The sequence below is a fragment of the Dermacentor andersoni genome, chromosome 4 (genome assembly GCF_023375885.2).
Source record: "Dermacentor andersoni chromosome 4, qqDerAnde1_hic_scaffold, whole genome shotgun sequence".
NCBI lineage: Eukaryota > Metazoa > Arthropoda > Arachnida > Ixodida > Ixodidae > Dermacentor > Dermacentor andersoni.
Window position 1 is genome coordinate 198,833,524 of NC_092817.1, and position 17,011 is coordinate 198,850,534.

General features: G+C 48.4%; 18 non-coding genes and 1 pseudogene across 18 annotated transcripts; all 19 read right to left on the reverse strand.

Moving 5' to 3' along the window:
- Positions 1 to 2,706: 2,706 nt before the first annotated feature.
- On the reverse strand, positions 2,707 to 2,825 carry LOC126519963 (5S ribosomal RNA). Its single transcript, XR_007596740.1, has one exon. It is a non-coding gene; the product is annotated as a 5S ribosomal RNA (ribosomal RNA).
- A 509-nt stretch (positions 2,826 to 3,334) lies between these two features.
- LOC126519962 (5S ribosomal RNA) lies at positions 3,335 to 3,453 on the reverse strand. The gene has a single exon (XR_007596739.1). It is a non-coding gene; the product is annotated as a 5S ribosomal RNA (ribosomal RNA).
- A 507-nt stretch (positions 3,454 to 3,960) lies between these two features.
- On the reverse strand, positions 3,961 to 4,079 carry LOC126519960 (5S ribosomal RNA). Its single transcript, XR_007596737.1, has one exon. It is a non-coding gene; the product is annotated as a 5S ribosomal RNA (ribosomal RNA).
- Positions 4,080 to 4,588: 509 nt separating this feature from the next.
- LOC126520001 (5S ribosomal RNA) lies at positions 4,589 to 4,707 on the reverse strand. The gene has a single exon (XR_007596775.1). It is a non-coding gene; the product is annotated as a 5S ribosomal RNA (ribosomal RNA).
- A 509-nt stretch (positions 4,708 to 5,216) lies between these two features.
- Positions 5,217 to 5,335, reverse strand: LOC126519959 (5S ribosomal RNA). Its single transcript, XR_007596736.1, has one exon. It is a non-coding gene; the product is annotated as a 5S ribosomal RNA (ribosomal RNA).
- A 509-nt stretch (positions 5,336 to 5,844) lies between these two features.
- Positions 5,845 to 5,963, reverse strand: LOC126519958 (5S ribosomal RNA). The gene has a single exon (XR_007596735.1). It is a non-coding gene; the product is annotated as a 5S ribosomal RNA (ribosomal RNA).
- Positions 5,964 to 6,472: 509 nt separating this feature from the next.
- On the reverse strand, positions 6,473 to 6,591 carry LOC126520011 (5S ribosomal RNA; annotated as a pseudogene).
- A 2,950-nt stretch (positions 6,592 to 9,541) lies between these two features.
- Positions 9,542 to 9,660, reverse strand: LOC126519957 (5S ribosomal RNA). Its single transcript, XR_007596734.1, has one exon. It is a non-coding gene; the product is annotated as a 5S ribosomal RNA (ribosomal RNA).
- A 509-nt stretch (positions 9,661 to 10,169) lies between these two features.
- Positions 10,170 to 10,288, reverse strand: LOC126519956 (5S ribosomal RNA). Its single transcript, XR_007596733.1, has one exon. It is a non-coding gene; the product is annotated as a 5S ribosomal RNA (ribosomal RNA).
- A 507-nt stretch (positions 10,289 to 10,795) lies between these two features.
- LOC126519955 (5S ribosomal RNA) lies at positions 10,796 to 10,914 on the reverse strand. Its single transcript, XR_007596732.1, has one exon. It is a non-coding gene; the product is annotated as a 5S ribosomal RNA (ribosomal RNA).
- A 508-nt stretch (positions 10,915 to 11,422) lies between these two features.
- Positions 11,423 to 11,541, reverse strand: LOC126520000 (5S ribosomal RNA). Its single transcript, XR_007596774.1, has one exon. It is a non-coding gene; the product is annotated as a 5S ribosomal RNA (ribosomal RNA).
- Positions 11,542 to 12,050: 509 nt separating this feature from the next.
- LOC126519954 (5S ribosomal RNA) lies at positions 12,051 to 12,169 on the reverse strand. The gene has a single exon (XR_007596731.1). It is a non-coding gene; the product is annotated as a 5S ribosomal RNA (ribosomal RNA).
- Positions 12,170 to 12,677: 508 nt separating this feature from the next.
- LOC126519953 (5S ribosomal RNA) lies at positions 12,678 to 12,796 on the reverse strand. Its single transcript, XR_007596730.1, has one exon. It is a non-coding gene; the product is annotated as a 5S ribosomal RNA (ribosomal RNA).
- A 508-nt stretch (positions 12,797 to 13,304) lies between these two features.
- On the reverse strand, positions 13,305 to 13,423 carry LOC126519952 (5S ribosomal RNA). The gene has a single exon (XR_007596729.1). It is a non-coding gene; the product is annotated as a 5S ribosomal RNA (ribosomal RNA).
- A 509-nt stretch (positions 13,424 to 13,932) lies between these two features.
- On the reverse strand, positions 13,933 to 14,051 carry LOC126519951 (5S ribosomal RNA). The gene has a single exon (XR_007596728.1). It is a non-coding gene; the product is annotated as a 5S ribosomal RNA (ribosomal RNA).
- Positions 14,052 to 14,559: 508 nt separating this feature from the next.
- LOC126519948 (5S ribosomal RNA) lies at positions 14,560 to 14,678 on the reverse strand. The gene has a single exon (XR_007596726.1). It is a non-coding gene; the product is annotated as a 5S ribosomal RNA (ribosomal RNA).
- Positions 14,679 to 15,189: 511 nt separating this feature from the next.
- LOC126519947 (5S ribosomal RNA) lies at positions 15,190 to 15,308 on the reverse strand. The gene has a single exon (XR_007596725.1). It is a non-coding gene; the product is annotated as a 5S ribosomal RNA (ribosomal RNA).
- A 509-nt stretch (positions 15,309 to 15,817) lies between these two features.
- LOC126520005 (5S ribosomal RNA) lies at positions 15,818 to 15,936 on the reverse strand. Its single transcript, XR_007596779.1, has one exon. It is a non-coding gene; the product is annotated as a 5S ribosomal RNA (ribosomal RNA).
- A 508-nt stretch (positions 15,937 to 16,444) lies between these two features.
- Positions 16,445 to 16,563, reverse strand: LOC126519946 (5S ribosomal RNA). The gene has a single exon (XR_007596724.1). It is a non-coding gene; the product is annotated as a 5S ribosomal RNA (ribosomal RNA).
- Between the last annotated feature and the right edge of the window lie 448 nt (positions 16,564 to 17,011).

Sequence of the window (17,011 nt, forward strand, 5' to 3'; positions counted from 1 at the left end):
ACATTCTCTGAAATAAACGCGAGCGGGCCTAGCGTCAGGATCACAATAGTACCCTGCCATCCGAGCCCGCCATATACTGTGGAGAGCGTTTAACATAATGAAATCATATGGAACCCCGTCATCATCCTTAATTGTCAGATACCTTATCCCTTGGGGGTCCACCGGTAACTCTTTTTTCAGGGTTCGCTTTAAGACGTCCCAGAAAAAGAAGCCCTCCCAACATTCCAAGAAAACGTGATCTATGGTTTCCTGCTTTTTGCAGATCAAGCAATGCGTTCCCCATGGTACGATACAACCTCGCTCTTCCATGAAAGTCTTCACTGAGAGCGTACCGGTGTGAAGCTTAAAAAAAAACGTTTTTACCCCTGGTGGCACCTCCATGCGTTTTACGCGTTTAAGTACATCAAGTCCTGGCCCTCCACTGTAAATGGCTCTGTATAACGGCACTGGGAAAACAATGTCGCACACATCTTTATACAATCTTTTCCTTTTAACATCGCAAAGGTAATCCATTGAAAATCGAACAGAAAGAAATCTTACGCTGTCGGCCACTTCCTTAAAGAAGCCACGAAGTGATCCGGTAACGCATGCCGTACTAACGACATGTGCCGGCAAAGCACCGCTCAACCTGAGCTGGCATACTGTGCGCAGAAAAGGATGGCGCACATCGCGAAAAAACAAGAATCGGTTGACTAGTTGTCTAACAAAAAGATGAACCAAACCCACACCGCCGTCTTTCACTCTTCTAAACAAATTGGTTCGGCTGCACCTTTCCCATGTTGACCCCCAGATGAAAACAGCAAACACTCTGTGCAGCCTTTGCACATTTGCTCTCGAGCAATACAACGCTTGCATGACATAATATAACTTCGTGACAAAAAACATATTACAGACTGTCGCCCTTGCAAAAATTGACAGCTTCACATCCTTCCATCTGTCCGCCTTTTCTTTCATTTCATTGGCTTGGCTCCTCCAATATTCATCGCTACTATTGTAGCTATTGAGAGGAACGCCCAGATACCTCGTCGGCGTTTTTACCCAGTTGAGGTTCGCGAAGTTGTCCGGTGCAGACTCCCATTTCCCGTGCCACAGGCCTAGGGATTTGCCCCAATTTATTCTACTACCCGTGACATCACAGAAATGTGTCACTGCCGATACTGTTTCCGTTACACTTGGTTTGTCTGTGCAACACACTGCAATGTCATCTGCATATGCGAGCAGCTTCACCTCTGTCGCTGCTAATCTGAAACCACGTATTTTGTCATTTCCGTTAATTACTACACACATTGCTTCTATGTATATGACAAATAACAGCGGACTGAGGGGACAGCCTTGGCGTACTGAACGCATGATGTTAATGGGGGCCCCCAGAGTCTTATTGACAATTAATCTTGTTGTGCAATTCTGGTACGCCAAGGCCACGCCCTCCCTGATGATGGAACCGACATTAACATGATCCAAGATGGCAAACAAAATAACGTGAGCAACACAATCGAACGCTTTCTCCAAATCGAGCTGAAGAACTGCAACGCCACCATCGGTGACGTCACAGCACTCGAGCACGCTCCGCATCTGATGGATGTTCGAAAAAATGGACCGCCCCTTGATGCCGCAAGTTTGGTGGTCTCCGACAATTTCCTTGATGACGCCTTGAAGTCTCGCAGCTAAAATCTTCATAAAGATCTTGTAATCAATGTTTGTTAGTGATATCGGTCTATAGGATGACACGGATCTAAGTTTGTCTGTTTGATCACTCTTCGGGATTAGTATTGTGTGCGCTTTTCCAAAAGATGGGGGCAATAATTTCTTCTCGTACGCGTCATTGAATACGTCTGCTAACAATGGGGCCAGTTCTCTTTTGAAAGCCTTATATAACCCCGCACAGAGTCCATCAGGCCCAGGCGACTTGCCCGAGTTCAAATCGCCGATTGCCTTTTCAACTTCATTCTCGGTAATGTTGCCTTCCAATCTTTCTTTAACGTCATCTCCCAGTCTCGGCATCCGTTGAAGAAAATCTGCTTTGAAACTCTCTACATTCGCTGCCTGAAATGCAAAGAGCGACTGGTAGTACTGACAGAAGGCGCGTCCTATGCTTTCGTTGTCGTCAACAAGAACCCCGTTCATTAAAATCTTATCCACATGGTTTCGCCGTCCGTGCGCCTTCTCGAGTCCAAGCGCCCGCATGGTATGGCCGATGGCAGGGATGCTATGTTTACGACTGCACCTGTATCGTGCTATGTGCATTCGCAACGTATTGCTACAGCACGTACGCGGCACTGTCTTTCCGTTGATAGTGCAGGCACACGTCGTGTACGTGGATTGCTCCGTTTGTTATGGTTAGTCGCTGCCGAGTCGAGCTGGCAATAAAACAAGAGGACGAGAGCAACGATTTGCGTCCGCTGCAGCCCACGTTTGGCGCTAGCAATGCGGCAAGTTATTGATTGTCACTGAGCTGGATACAGGTGTAATAGGTAAACGGTTAGCAGTTTGTGCGACTAAATTTTGCACCGTTACTTATACCGGTTACCACCGTCACTGCGCGTACAATCGCCTGGCGGCTTGCATATTGTTTTTGCACTTCGACGTTGGCTCTACCAGTAGGCTGCGCCAGTTGAATGTAACAGTAAATAAAACAACCCACACGTGAGTGTAAAAAAAAAAAAATAAGTCACAGAAGCACGCAATAAAAAAATGCAAAAAGAAGGGTGCCATCAGCACTCGGTGTTCCCAGGTGGTCTCCCTCCCAAGTACTGACCGAGCCCAATGCTGCTTAGCTTCGGGGATCGGACGAGAACCGGCGTATTCAGCATGGTATGGCCGATGGCAGGGATGCTATGTTTACGACTGCACCTGTATCGTGCTATGTGCATTCGCAACGTATTGCTACAGCACGTACGCGGCACTGTCTTTCCGTTGATAGTACAGGCACACGTCGTGTACGTGGATTGCTCCGTTTGTTATGGTTAGTTGCTGCCGAGTCGAGCTGGCAATAAAACACGAGGACGAGAGCAACGATTTGCGTCCGCTGCAGCCCACGTTTGGCGCTAGCAATGCGGCAAGTTATTGATTGTCACTGAGCTGGATACGGGTGTAATAGGTAAACGGTTAGCAGTTTGTGCGACTAAATTTTGCACCGTTACTTATACCGGTTACCACCGTCACTGCGCGTACAATCGCCTGGCGGCTTGCATATTGTTTTTGCACTTCGACGTTGGCTCTACCAGTAGGCTGCGCCAGTTGAATGTAACAGTAAATAAAACAACCCACACGTGAGTGTAAAAAAAAACAAAAATAAGTCACAGAAGCACGCAATAAAAAAATGCAAAAAGAAGGGTGCCATCAGCACTCGGTGTTCCCAGGTGGTCTCCCTCCCAAGTACTGACCGAGCCCAATGCTGCTTAGCTTCGGGGATCGGACGAGAACCGGCGTATTCAGCATGGTATGGCCGATGGCAGGAATGCTATGTTTACGACTGCACCTGTATCGTGCTATGTGCATTCGCAACGTATTGCTACAGCACGTACGCGGCACTGTATTTCCGTTGATAGTACAGGCACACGTCGTGTACGTGGATTGCTCCGTTTGTTATGGTTAGTCGCTGCCGAGTCGAGCTGGCAATAAAACAAGAGGACGAGAGCAACGATTTGCGTCCGCTGCAGCCCACGTTTGGCGCTAGCAATGCGGCAAGTTATTGATTGTCACTGAGCTGGATACGGGTGTAATAGGTAAACGGTTAGCAGTTTGTGCGACTAAATTTTGCACCATTACTTATACCGGTTACCACCGTCACTGCGCGTACAATCGCCTGGCGGCTTGCATATTGTTTTTGCACTTCGACGTTGGCTCTACCAGTAGGCTGCGCCAGTTGAATGTAACAGTAAATAAAACAACCCACACGTGAGTGTAAAAAAAAAAAAATAAGTCACAGAAGCACGCAATAAAAAAATGCAAAAAGAAGGGTGCCATCAGCACTCGGTGTTCCCAGGTGGTCTCCCTCCCAAGTACTGACCGAGCCCAATGCTGCTTAGCTTCGGGGATCGGACGAGAACCGGCGTATTCAGCATGGTATGGCCGATGGCAGGGATGCTATGTTTACGACTGCACCTGTATCGTGCTATGTGCATTCGCAACGTATTGCTACAGCACGTACGCGGCACTGTCTTTCCATTGATAGTACAGGCACACGTCGTGTACGTGGATTGCTCCGTTTCTTATGGTTAGTTGCTGCCGAGTCGAGCTGGCAATAAAACACGAGGACGAGAGCAACGATTTGCGTCCGCTGCAGCCCACGTTTGGCGCTAGCAATGCGCCAAGTTATTGATTGTCACTGAGCTGGATACGGGTGTAATAGGTAAACGGTTAGCAGTTTGTGCGACTAAATTTTGCACCATTACTTATACCGGTTACCACCGTCACTGCGCGTACAATCGCCTAGCGGCTTGCATTTTGTTTTTGCACTTCGACGTTGGCTCTACCAGTAGGCTGCGCCAGTTGAATGTAACAGTAAATAAAACAACCCACACGTGAGTGTAAAAAAAAAAAAAAATAAGTCACAGAAGCACGCAATAAAAAAATGCAAAAACAAGGGTGCCATCAGCACTCGGTGTTCCCAGGTGGTCTCCCTCCCAAGTACTGACCGAGCCCAATGCTGCTTAGCTTCGGGGATCGGAAGAGAACCGGCGTATTCAGCATGGTATGGCCGATGGCAGGGATGCTATGTTTACGACTGCACCTGTATCGTGCTATGTGCATTCGCAACGTATTGCTACAGCACGTACGCGGCACTGTCTTTCCGTTGATAGTACAGGCACACGTCGTGTACGTGGATTGCTCCGTTTGTTATGGTTAGTCGCTGCCGAGTCGAGCTGGCAATAAAACAAGAGGACGAGAGCAACGATTTGCGTCCGCTGCAGCCCACGTTTGGCGCTAGCAATGCGGCAAGTTATTGATTGTCACTGAGCTGGATACGGGTGTAATAGGTAAACGGTTAGCAGTTTGTGCGACTAAATTTTGCACCGTTACTTATACCGGTTACCACCGTCACTGCGCGTACAATCGCCTGGCGGCTTGCATATTGTTTTTGCACTTCGACGTTGGCTCTACCAGTAGGCTGCGCCAGTTGAATGTAACAGTAAATAAAACAACCCACACGTGAGTGTAAAAAAAAACAAAAATAAGTCACAGAAGCACGCAATAAAAAAATGCAAAAAGAAGGGTGCCATCAGCACTCGGTGTTCCCAGGTGGTCTCCCTCCCAAGTACTGACCGAGCCCAATGCTGCTTAGCTTCGGGGATCGGACGAGAACCGGCGTATTCAGCATGGTATGGCCGATGGCAGGGATGCTATGTTTACGACTGCACCTGTATCGTGCTATGTGCATTCGCAACGTATTGCTACAGCACGTATGCGGCACTGTCTTTCCGTTGATAGTACAGGCACACGTCGTGTACGTGGATTGCTCCGTTTGTTATGGTTAGTCGCTGCCGAGTCGAGCTGGCAATAAAACAAGAGGACGAGAGCAACGATTTGCGTCCGCTGCAGCCCACGTTTGGCGCTAGCAATGCGGCAAGTTATTGATTGTCACTGAGCTGGATACGGGTGTAATAGGTAAACGGTTAGCAGTTTGTGCGACTAAATTTTGCACCGTTACTTATACCGGTTACCACCGTCACTGCGCGTACAATCGCCTGGCGGCTTGCATATTGTTTTTGCACTTCGACGTTGGCTCTACCAGTAGGCTGCGCCAGTTGAATGTAACAGTAAATAAAACAACCCACACGTGAGTGTAAAAAAAAACAAAAATAAGTCACAGAAGCACGCAATAAAAAAATGCAAAAAGAAGGGTGCCATCAGCACTCGGTGTTCCCAGGTGGTCTCCCTCCCAAGTACTGACCGAGCCCAATGCTGCTTAGCTTCGGGGATCGGACGAGAACCGGCGTATTCAGCATGGTATGGCCGATGGCAGGGATGCTATGTTTACGACTGCACCTGTATCGTGCTATGTGCATTCGCAACGTATTGCTACAGCACGTATGCGGCACTGTCTTTCCGTTGATAGTACAGGCACACGTCGTGTACGTGGATTGCTCCGTTTGTTATGGTTAGTCGCTGCCGAGTCGAGCTGGCAATAAAACAAGAGGACGAGAGCAACGATTTGCGTCCGCTGCAGCCCACGTTTGGCGCTAGCAATGCGGCAAGTTATTGATTGTCACTGAGCTGGATACGGGTGTAATAGGTAAACGGTTAGCAGTTTGTGCGACTAAATTTTGCACCATTACTTATACCGGTTACCACCGTCACTGCGCGTACAATCGCCTGGCGGCTTGCATATTGTTTTTGCACTTCGACGTTGGCTCTACCAGTAGGCTGCGCCAGTTGAATGTAACAGTAAATAAAACAACCCACACGTGAGTGTAAAAAAAAAAAAAAATAAGTCACAGAAGCACGCAATAAAAAAATGCAAAAAGAAGGGTGCCATCAGCACTCGGTGTTCCCAGGTGGTCTCCCTCACAAGTACTGACCGAGCCCAATGCTGCTTAGCTTCGGGGATCGGACGAGAACCGGCGTATTCAGCATGGTATGGCCGATTTTTTTTTTTTTTTTTTATTTATTACCGGTTTTTTCGCAGAACGTGCAGTTTCCACACATTACAGTATCACAATTGCAATACAAACAAAAAGGAAAGAAAAGAGTCACACCATACAACAAAGCCGTCGGTCCCTATTGGACAGGCGTTGTCAACTTAAAATTCCTTCATGGCTGTCAGAGGTTCTAGCCTCCACAGCCATTCCGGAACACATTGTTGCATTTTCTGTATTTCTATGAATCGCGACATACATTCTCTGAAATAAACGCGAGCGGGCCTAGCGTCAGGATCACAATAGTACCCTGCCATCCGAGCCCGCCATATACTGTGGAGAGCGTTTAACATAATGAAATCATATGGAACCCCGTCATCATCCTTAATTGTCAGATACCTTATCCCTTGGGGGTCCACCGGTAACTCTTTTTTCAGGGTTCGCTTTAAGACGTCCCAGAAAAAGAAGCCCTCCCAACATTCCAAGAAAACGTGATCTATGGTTTCCTGCTTTTTGCAGATCAAGCAATGCGTTCCCCATGGTACGATACAACCTCGCTCTTCCATGAAAGTCTTCACTGAGAGCGTACCGGTGTGAAGCTTAAAAAAAAACGTTTTTACCCCTGGTGGCACCTCCATGCGTTTTACGCGTTTAAGTACATCAAGTCCTGGCCCTCCACTGTAAATGGCTCTGTATAACGGCACTGGGAAAACAATGTCGCACACATCTTTATACAATCTTTTCCTTTTAACATCGCAAAGGTAATCCATTGAAAATCGAACAGAAAGAAATCTTACGCTGTCGGCCACTTCCTTAAAGAAGCCACGAAGTGATCCGGTAACGCATGCCGTACTAACGACATGTGCCGGCAAAGCACCGCTCAACCTGAGCTGGCATACTGTGCGCAGAAAAGGATGGCGCACATCGCGAAAAAACAAGAATCGGTTGACTAGTTGTCTAACAAAAAGATGAACCAAACCCACACCGCCGTCTTTCACTCTTCTAAACAAATTGGTTCGGCTGCACCTTTCCCATGTTGACCCCCAGATGAAAACAGCAAACACTCTGTGCAGCCTTTGCACATTTGCTCTCGAGCAATACAACGCTTGCATGACATAATATAACTTCGTGACAAAAAACATATTACAGACTGTCGCCCTTGCAAAAATTGACAGCTTCACATCCTTCCATCTGTCCGCCTTTTCTTTCATTTCATTGGCTTGGCTCCTCCAATATTCATCGCTACTATTGTAGCTATTGAGAGGAACGCCCAGATACCTCGTCGGCGTTTTTACCCAGTTGAGGTTCGCGAAGTTGTCCGGTGCAGACTCCCATTTCCCGTGCCACAGGCCTAGGGATTTGCCCCAATTTATTCTACTACCCGTGACATCACAGAAATGTTTCACTGCCGATACTGTTTCCGTTACACTTGGTTTGTCTGTGCAACACACTGCAATGTCATCTGCATATGCGAGCAGCTTCACCTCTGTCGCTGCTAATCTGAAACCACGTATTTTGTCATTTCCGTTAATTACTACACACATTGCTTCTATGTATATGACAAATAACAGCGGACTGAGGGGACAGCCTTGGCGTACTGAACGCATGATGTTAATGGGGGCCCCCAGAGTCTTATTGACAATTAATCTTGTTGTGCAATTCTGGTACGCCAAGGCCACGCCCTCCCTGATGATGGAACCGACATTAACATGATCCAAGATGGCAAACAAAATAACGTGAGCAACACAATCGAACGCTTTCTCCAAATCGAGCTGAAGAACTGCAACGCCACCATCGGTGACGTCACAGCACTCGAGCACGCTCCGCATCTGATGGATGTTCGAAAAAATGGACCGCCCCTTGATGCCGCAAGTTTGGTGGTCTCCGACAATTTCCTTGATGACGCCTTGAAGTCTCGCAGCTAAAATCTTCATAAAGATCTTGTAATCAATGTTTGTTAGTGATATCGGTCTATAAGATGACACGGATCTAAGTTTGTCTGTTTGATCACTCTTCGGGATTAGTATTGTGTGCGCTTTTCCAAAAGATGGGGGCAATAATTTCTTCTCGTACGCGTCATTGAATACGTCTGCTAACAATGGGGCCAGTTCTCTTTTGAAAGCCTTATATAACCCCGCACAGAGTCCATCAGGCCCAGGCGACTTGCCCGAGTTCAAATCGCCGATTGCCTTTTCAACTTCATTCTCGGTAATGTTGCCTTCCAATCTTTCTTTAACGTCATCTCCCAGTCTCGGCATCCGTTGAAGAAAATCTGCTTTGAAACTCTCTACATTCGCTGCCTGAAATGCAAAGAGCGACTGGTAGTACTGACAGAAGGCGCGTCCTATGCTTTCGTTGTCGTCAACAAGAACCCCGTTCATTAAAATCTTATCCACATGGTTTCGCCGTCCGTGCGCCTTCTCGAGTCCAAGCGCCCGCATGGTATGGCCGATGGCAGGGATGCTATGTTTACGACTGCACCTGTATCGTGCTATGTGCATTCGCAACGTATTGCTACAGCACGTACGCGGCACTGTCTTTCCGTTGATAGTGCAGGCACACGTCGTGTACGTGGATTGCTCCGTTTGTTATGGTTAGTCGCTGCCGAGTCGAGCTGGCAATAAAACAAGAGGACGAGAGCAACGATTTGCGTCCGCTGCAGCCCACGTTTGGCGCTAGCAATGCGGCAAGTTATTGATTGTCACTGAGCTGGATACAGGTGTAATAGGTAAACGGTTAGCAGTTTGTGCGACTAAATTTTGCACCGTTACTTATACCGGTTACCACCGTCACTGCGCGTACAATCGCCTGGCGGCTTGCATATTGTTTTTGCACTTCGACGTTGGCTCTACCAGTAGGCTGCGCCAGTTGAATGTAACAGTAAATAAAACAACCCACACGTGAGTGTAAAAAAAAAAAAATAAGTCACAGAAGCACGCAATAAAAAAATGCAAAAAGAAGGGTGCCATCAGCACTCGGTGTTCCCAGGTGGTCTCCCTCCCAAGTACTGACCGAGCCCAATGCTGCTTAGCTTCGGGGATCGGACGAGAACCGGCGTATTCAGCATGGTATGGCCGATGGCAGGGATGCTATGTTTACGACTGCACCTGTATCGTGCTATGTGCATTCGCAACGTATTGCTACAGCACGTACGCGGCACTGTCTTTCCGTTGATAGTACAGGCACACGTCGTGTACGTGGATTGCTCCGTTTGTTATGGTTAGTTGCTGCCGAGTCGAGCTGGCAATAAAACACGAGGACGAGAGCAACGATTTGCGTCCGCTGCAGCCCACGTTTGGCGCTAGCAATGCGGCAAGTTATTGATTGTCACTGAGCTGGATACGGGTGTAATAGGTAAACGGTTAGCAGTTTGTGCGACTAAATTTTGCACCGTTACTTATACCGGTTACCACCGTCACTGCGCGTACAATCGCCTGGCGGCTTGCATATTGTTTTTGCACTTCGACGTTGGCTCTACCAGTAGGCTGCGCCAGTTGAATGTAACAGTAAATAAAACAACCCACACGTGAGTGTAAAAAAAAACAAAAATAAGTCACAGAAGCACGCAATAAAAAAATGCAAAAAGAAGGGTGCCATCAGCACTCGGTGTTCCCAGGTGGTCTCCCTCCCAAGTACTGACCGAGCCCAATGCTGCTTAGCTTCGGGGATCGGACGAGAACCGGCGTATTCAGCATGGTATGGCCGATGGCAGGAATGCTATGTTTACGACTGCACCTGTATCGTGCTATGTGCATTCGCAACGTATTGCTACAGCACGTACGCGGCACTGTATTTCCGTTGATAGTACAGGCACACGTCGTGTACGTGGATTGCTCCGTTTGTTATGGTTAGTCGCTGCCGAGTCGAGCTGGCAATAAAACAAGAGGACGAGAGCAACGATTTGCGTCCGCTGCAGCCCACGTTTGGCGCTAGCAATGCGGCAAGTTATTGATTGTCACTGAGCTGGATACGGGTGTAATAGGTAAACGGTTAGCAGTTTGTGCGACTAAATTTTGCACCATTACTTATACCGGTTACCACCGTCACTGCGCGTACAATCGCCTGGCGGCTTGCATATTGTTTTTGCACTTCGACGTTGGCTCTACCAGTAGGCTGCGCCAGTTGAATGTAACAGTAAATAAAACAACCCACACGTGAGTGTAAAAAAAAAAAAATAAGTCACAGAAGCACGCAATAAAAAAATGCAAAAAGAAGGGTGCCATCAGCACTCGGTGTTCCCAGGTGGTCTCCCTCCCAAGTACTGACCGAGCCCAATGCTGCTTAGCTTCGGGGATCGGACGAGAACCGGCGTATTCAGCATGGTATGGCCGATGGCAGGGATGCTATGTTTACGACTGCACCTGTATCGTGCTATGTGCATTCGCAACGTATTGCTACAGCACGTACGCGGCACTGTCTTTCCATTGATAGTACAGGCACACGTCGTGTACGTGGATTGCTCCGTTTCTTATGGTTAGTTGCTGCCGAGTCGAGCTGGCAATAAAACACGAGGACGAGAGCAACGATTTGCGTCCGCTGCAGCCCACGTTTGGCGCTAGCAATGCGCCAAGTTATTGATTGTCACTGAGCTGGATACGGGTGTAATAGGTAAACGGTTAGCAGTTTGTGCGACTAAATTTTGCACCATTACTTATACCGGTTACCACCGTCACTGCGCGTACAATCGCCTAGCGGCTTGCATTTTGTTTTTGCACTTCGACGTTGGCTCTACCAGTAGGCTGCGCCAGTTGAATGTAACAGTAAATAAAACAACCCACACGTGAGTGTAAAAAAAAAAAAAATAAGTCACAGAAGCACGCAATAAAAAAATGCAAAAACAAGGGTGCCATCAGCACTCGGTGTTCCCAGGTGGTCTCCCTCCCAAGTACTGACCGAGCCCAATGCTGCTTAGCTTCGGGGATCGGAAGAGAACCGGCGTATTCAGCATGGTATGGCCGATGGCAGGGATGCTATGTTTACGACTGCACCTGTATCGTGCTATGTGCATTCGCAACGTATTGCTACAGCACGTACGCGGCACTGTCTTTCCGTTGATAGTACAGGCACACGTCGTGTACGTGGATTGCTCCGTTTGTTATGGTTAGTCGCTGCCGAGTCGAGCTGGCAATAAAACAAGAGGACGAGAGCAACGATTTGCGTCCGCTGCAGCCCACGTTTGGCGCTAGCAATGCGGCAAGTTATTGATTGTCACTGAGCTGGATACGGGTGTAATAGGTAAACGGTTAGCAGTTTGTGCGACTAAATTTTGCACCGTTACTTATACCGGTTACCACCGTCACTGCGCGTACAATCGCCTGGCGGCTTGCATATTGTTTTTGCACTTCGACGTTGGCTCTACCAGTAGGCTGCGCCAGTTGAATGTAACAGTAAATAAAACAACCCACACGTGAGTGTAAAAAAAAACAAAAATAAGTCACAGAAGCACGCAATAAAAAAATGCAAAAAGAAGGGTGCCATCAGCACTCGGTGTTCCCAGGTGGTCTCCCTCCCAAGTACTGACCGAGCCCAATGCTGCTTAGCTTCGGGGATCGGACGAGAACCGGCGTATTCAGCATGGTATGGCCGATGGCAGGGATGCTATGTTTACGACTGCACCTGTATCGTGCTATGTGCATTCGCAACGTATTGCTACAGCACGTATGCGGCACTGTCTTTCCGTTGATAGTACAGGCACACGTCGTGTACGTGGATTGCTCCGTTTGTTATGGTTAGTCGCTGCCGAGTCGAGCTGGCAATAAAACAAGAGGACGAGAGCAACGATTTGCGTCCGCTGCAGCCCACGTTTGGCGCTAGCAATGCGGCAAGTTATTGATTGTCACTGAGCTGGATACGGGTGTAATAGGTAAACGGTTAGCAGTTTGTGCGACTAAATTTTGCACCGTTACTTATACCGGTTACCACCGTCACTGCGCGTACAATCGCCTGGCGGCTTGCATATTGTTTTTGCACTTCGACGTTGGCTCTACCAGTAGGCTGCGCCAGTTGAATGTAACAGTAAATAAAACAACCCACACGTGAGTGTAAAAAAAAAAAAAATAAGTCACAGAAGCACGCAATAAAAAAATGCAAAAAGAAGGGTGCCATCAGCACTCGGTGTTCCCAGGTGGTCTCCCTCCCAAGTACTGACCGAGCCCAATGCTGCTTAGCTTCGGGGATCGGACGAGAACCGGCGTATTCAGCATGGTATGGCCGATGGCAGGGATGCTATGTTTACGACTGCACCTGTATCGTGCTATGTGCATTCGCAACGTATTGCTACAGCACGTACGCGGCACTGTCTTTCCGTTGATAGTGCAGGCACACGTCGTGTACGTGGATTGCTCCGTTTGTTATGGTTAGTCGCTGCCGAGTCGAGCTGGCAATAAAACAAGAGGACGAGAGCAACGATTTGCGTCCGCTGCAGCCCACGTTTGGCGCTAGCAATGCGGCAAGTTATTGATTGTCACTGAGCTGGATACAGGTGTAATAGGTAAACGGTTAGCAGTTTGTGCGACTAAATTTTGCACCGTTACTTATACCGGTTACCACCGTCACTGCGCGTACAATCGCCTGGCGGCTTGCATATTGTTTTTGCACTTCGACGTTGGCTCTACCAGTAGGCTGCGCCAGTTGAATGTAACAGTAAATAAAACAACCCACACGTGAGTGTAAAAAAAAAAAAAATAAGTCACAGAAGCACGCAATAAAAAAATGCAAAAAGAAGGGTGCCATCAGCACTCGGTGTTCCCAGGTGGTCTCCCTCCCAAGTACTGACCGAGCCCAATGCTGCTTAGCTTCGGGGATCGGACGAGAACCGGCGTATTCAGCATGGTATGGCCGATGGCAGGGATGCTATGTTTACGACTGCACCTGTATCGTGCTATGTGCATTCGCAACGTATTGCTACAGCACGTACGCGGCACTGTCTTTCCGTTGATAGTACAGGCACACGTCGTGTACGTGGATTGCTCCGTTTGTTATGGTTAGTTGCTGCCGAGTCGAGCTGGCAATAAAACACGAGGACGAGAGCAACGATTTGCGTCCGCTGCAGCCCACGTTTGGCGCTAGCAATGCGGCAAGTTATTGATTGTCACTGAGCTGGATACGGGTGTAATAGGTAAACGGTTAGCAGTTTGTGCGACTAAATTTTGCACCGTTACTTATACCGGTTACCACCGTCACTGCGCGTACAATCGCCTGGCGGCTTGCATATTGTTTTTGCACTTCGACGTTGGCTCTACCAGTAGGCTGCGCCAGTTGAATGTAACAGTAAATAAAACAACCCACACGTGAGTGTAAAAAAAAACAAAAATAAGTCACAGAAGCACGCAATAAAAAAATGCAAAAAGAAGGGTGCCATCAGCACTCGGTGTTCCCAGGTGGTCTCCCTCCCAAGTACTGACCGAGCCCAATGCTGCTTAGCTTCGGGGATCGGACGAGAACCGGCGTATTCAGCATGGTATGGCCGATGGCAGGAATGCTATGTTTACGACTGCACCTGTATCGTGCTATGTGCATTCGCAACGTATTGCTACAGCACGTACGCGGCACTGTATTTCCGTTGATAGTACAGGCACACGTCGTGTACGTGGATTGCTCCGTTTGTTATGGTTAGTCGCTGCCGAGTCGAGCTGGCAATAAAACAAGAGGACGAGAGCAACGATTTGCGTCCGCTGCAGCCCACGTTTGGCGCTAGCAATGCGGCAAGTTATTGATTGTCACTGAGCTGGATACGGGTGTAATAGGTAAACGGTTAGCAGTTTGTGCGACTAAATTTTGCACCATTACTTATACCGGTTACCACCGTCACTGCGCGTACAATCGCCTGGCGGCTTGCATATTGTTTTTGCACTTCGACGTTGGCTCTACCAGTAGGCTGCGCCAGTTGAATGTAACAGTAAATAAAACAACCCACACGTGAGTGTAAAAAAAAAAAAAATAAGTCACAGAAGCACGCAATAAAAAAATGCAAAAAGAAGGGTGCCATCAGCACTCGGTGTTCCCAGGTGGTCTCCCTCCCAAGTACTGACCGAGCCCAATGCTGCTTAGCTTCGGGGATCGGACGAGAACCGGCGTATTCAGCATGGTATGGCCGATGGCAGGGATGCTATGTTTACGACTGCACCTGTATCGTGCTATGTGCATTCGCAACGTATTGCTACAGCACGTACGCGGCACTGTCTTTCCATTGATAGTACAGGCACACGTCGTGTACGTGGATTGCTCCGTTTCTTATGGTTAGTTGCTGCCGAGTCGAGCTGGCAATAAAACACGAGGACGAGAGCAACGATTTGCGTCCGCTGCAGCCCACGTTTGGCGCTAGCAATGCGCCAAGTTATTGATTGTCACTGAGCTGGATACGGGTGTAATAGGTAAACGGTTAGCAGTTTGTGCGACTAAATTTTGCACCATTACTTATACCGGTTACCACCGTCACTGCGCGTACAATCGCCTAGCGGCTTGCATTTTGTTTTTGCACTTCGACGTTGGCTCTACCAGTAGGCTGCGCCAGTTGAATGTAACAGTAAATAAAACAACCCACACGTGAGTGTAAAAAAAAAAAAAAAAATAAGTCACAGAAGCACGCAATAAAAAAATGCAAAAACAAGGGTGCCATCAGCACTCGGTGTTCCCAGGTGGTCTCCCTCCCAAGTACTGACCGAGCCCAATGCTGCTTAGCTTCGGGGATCGGACGAGAACCGGCGTATTCAGCATGGTATGGCCGATGGCAGGGATGCTATGTTTACGACTGCACCTGTATCGTGCTATGTGCATTCGCAACGTATTGCTACAGCACGTACGCGGCACTGTCTTTCCGTTGATAGTACAGGCACACGTCGTGTACGTGGATTGCTCCGTTTGTTATGGTTAGTCGCTGCCGAGTCGAGCTGGCAATAAAACAAGAGGACGAGAGCAACGATTTGCGTCCGCTGCAGCCCACGTTTGGCGCTAGCAATGCGGCAAGTTATTGATTGTCACTGAGCTGGATACAGGTGTAATAGGTAAACGGTTAGCAGTTTGTGCGACTAAATTTTGCACCGTTACTTATACCGGTTACCACCGTCACTGCGCGTACAATCGCCTGGCGGCTTGCATATTGTTTTTGCACTTCGACGTTGGCTCTACCAGTAGGCTGCGCCAGTTGAATGTAACAGTAAATAAAACAACCCACACGTGAGTGTAAAAAAAAACAAAAATAAGTCACAGAAGCACGCAATAAAAAAATGCAAAAAGAAGGGTGCCATCAGCACTCGGTGTTCCCAGGTGGTCTCCCTCCCAAGTACTGACCGAGCCCAATGCTGCTTAGCTTCGGGGATCGTACGAGAACCGGCGTATTCAGCATGGTATGGCCGATGGCAGGGATGCTATGTTTACGACTGCACCTGTATCGTGCTATGTGCATTCGCAACGTATTGCTACAGCACGTATGCGGCACTGTCTTTCCGTTGATAGTACAGGCACACGTCGTGTACGTGGATTGCTCCGTTTGTTATGGTTAGTCGCTGCCGAGTCGAGCTGGCAATAAAACAAGAGGACGAGAGCAACGATTTGCGTCCGCTGCAGCCCACGTTTGGCGCTAGCAATGCGGCAAGTTATTGATTGTCACTGAGCTGGATACGGGTGTAATAGGTAAACGGTTAGCAGTTTGTGCGACTAAATTTTGCACCATTACTTATACCGGTTACCACCGTCACTGCGCGTACAATCGCCTGGCGGCTTGCATATTGTTTTTGCACTTCGACGTTGGCTCTACCAGTAGGCTGCGCCAGTTGAATGTAACAGTAAATAAAACAACCCACACGTGAGTGTAAAAAAAAAAAAAATAAGTCACAGAAGCACGCAATAAAAAAATGTAAAAAGAAGGGTGCCATCAGCACTCGGTGTTCCCAGGTGGTCTCCCTCCCAAGTACTGACCGAGCCCAATGCTGCTTAGCTTCGGGGATCGGACGAGAACCGGCGTATTCAGCATGGTATGGCCGATGGCAGGGATGCTATGTTTACGACTGCACCTGTATCGTGCTATGTGCATTCGCAACGTATTGCTACAGCACGTACGCGGCCCTGTCTTTCCGTTGATAGTACAGGCACAGGTCGTGTACGTGGATTGCTCCGTTTGTTATGGTTAGTTGCTGCCGAGTCGAGCTGGCAATAAAACACGAGGACGAGAGCAACGATTTGCGTCCGCTGCAGCCCACGTTTGGCGCTAGCAATGCGCCAAGTTATTGATTGTCACTGAGCTGGATACGGGTGTAATAGGTAAACGGTTAGCAGTTTGTGCGACTAAATTTTGCGCCGTTATTTATACCGGTTACCACCGTCACTGCGCGTACAATCGCCTGGCGGCTTGCATATTGTTTTTGCACTTCGACGTTGGCTCTACCAGTAGGCTGCGCCAGTTGAATGTAACAGTAAATAAAACAACCCACACGTGA